We start from the raw sequence: 2,181 nt of genomic DNA, 5'->3' as shown, positions 1-2,181 counted from the left end.
GAATTGACTCAAGAAAAACAAGAAAGTCTGAATAGACATACAACGAGTATAAAGATAAAATTAGTAATCAAAACATCCCACACAAAAAAAGTACAGATGGCTTCACTGCTGAATACTACCAAACCTTTACAGAAGAATTAACACTAGTCCTTCACAAACTTTGCCAAAAAATAGAAGAGGGAATACTTCCTAAATCATTCTATGGGATAGTATTACTGACAACAAAGCCAGACAAGGATATTACACAGGAAGAAAACTAAACACCGGTATCACTTATGCACATAAATGTGAAAATCTTCAACAAATACTGGAAAACCAAATCCAGAACTGATGAACTCTTCCTTCCATGAAAGTTTCTCAATAGCATGTGATGCTGTTTGATAGCATTTTACCCACAGTAGAACTTCTTTCAAAATTAGTCGATCTTCTCAAACCCTGCCACTGCTTTATCAACTGTTTATGTGGTATTCTAAAATGTTTGTTGTCTTTTCAGCAATGTTCACAGCATCTTCACCAGGAGTAGATTTCATCTCAGGAAACCACTTTCTTTGCTCATCCATGAGAAGCCACTTTTTATTTGTTAAAGTTTTATCATGGGATTCCAGCAATTCAGTAACATCTTCAAGTTCCACTTTTAATACTAGTTCTCTTGTTTTTTCCACTACATCTGCAGTTACTTTTTCCACTAAAGTCTTGAACTCCTCAGAGTGATTCATGAGGGTTGGAATCGACTTCTTCTAAACTCCTGTTAATGTTGATATTTTGACCTCCCATGAATCACAAATGTTCTTAATGGCATCTAGATTGGTGAATCCCTTCCACAAAGTTTTCAACTTACTTTGCCCAGATCCATCAGAGGAACCACTATCTAAAGCAGCTATAGCTTTATAAAATGTATTTCTTAAACTATTACACTTGAAAGGCAAATGACTCCTTGATCTGTGAGCTGCAGAATGGATGTTATGTTAGCATGCAAGAAAATAACATTAATCTTGTACTTCTTCAGAGCTCTTGGGTGACCAGGTGCATTGTCAATGGACAGTACTGTTTTGAAAAGGGATCCTTTTTTCTGAGAAGTAGGTCTGAAGGATGGGCTTTAAATATTCAGTAAACCATTCTATAAATAGATGTGCTGTGTCCAGGCTTTGTTGTTTCATTTACAGGGCACAGGCAGAGGAGATTAAGCATCATTCTTAAGGGCCTTAGGATTTTTCAAAATGGTAAACGAGCATTGTGTTCACCTTAAAGTCATAAGTAGCATTAGCCCCTAACATGAGAGTCAGCCCGGTCTTTGAAACTTTGAAGGCAGGCAATGACTTCTCCTCTCTAGCTATGAATGTCCTAGATAGCATCTTCTTCCAATAGAAGCTGTTCTGTCTACACTGAAAATCTGTTTCTTTAAAAAAATAAAAGAATGACAATCTGTTTTTTAGTGTAGCCACCTTCATCAGTGACCTTGGCTAGATGTTCTGGGTCACTCGCTGCAGCTTCTCCAACAGCACTTGCTGCTTCACCTTGCACTTTCCTGTTATGGAGACAGCTTCTTTCCTTATATCTCATGAACCAACTTCTACTAGCTTCAGACTTTTCTTCTGAAGTGTCCTTGCCTCTTTCAGCCTTCATAGAGTTGAAGAGAGTTAGGGCCTTGCTCTGGAGGTTTTGGCTTAAGGGAATGTTGTGGCTGGTTTGATCTTCTCTCTAGACAACTAAAACTTTCTCCATATCAGCAATAAGGCTGTTTTGCTTTCTTGTCATTTGTGTGTTCACTGGAGCAGCACTTTCAATTTCCTTCAAGAACTTTTCCTTTGCATTCACAACTTGGCTAATTGTTTGTCACAGAGACCTAGCTTTTGGCCTGTCTCAGCTTTCAACAGGCCTTCCTCACTAAGCATAGTCATTTCCAGCTTTTGATTTAAAGTGAGAGACATGACTCTTCCTTTCACTTGAACATTTACGGGCCATTGTAGGGTTATTAATTGGCCTAATTTCAATGTTGTTGTATCTCAGGGAATAGGGAGGCCTGGGGAGAGGGAGAGAGACAGGGAAGTAGCTGGTCAGTGGAGCAGTCAGAATAACGTTTACTGATTAAAATTATTACGTTTATTGGAAAAATGGCACCCATAGACTCGCTCAACACAGGGTTGCCACAAACCTTCAATTTGTAAAAAAAACACAATATCT

General features: G+C 38.5%; 1 pseudogene; it reads right to left on the bottom strand.

Moving 5' to 3' along the window:
- Positions 1–357: 357 nt before the first annotated feature.
- LOC103601628 lies at positions 358–1,962 on the bottom strand (annotated as a pseudogene).
- Positions 1,963–2,181: the final 219 nt, after the last annotated feature.

This window comes from Galeopterus variegatus, unplaced genomic scaffold (genome assembly GCF_000696425.1).
Source record: "Galeopterus variegatus unplaced genomic scaffold, G_variegatus-3.0.2 Scaffold3814, whole genome shotgun sequence".
Taxonomy (NCBI): domain Eukaryota; kingdom Metazoa; phylum Chordata; class Mammalia; order Dermoptera; family Cynocephalidae; genus Galeopterus; species Galeopterus variegatus.
The sequence above is the reverse complement of the archived record's forward strand: the minus strand, read 5'-3'. Positions and strand labels throughout refer to the sequence as shown.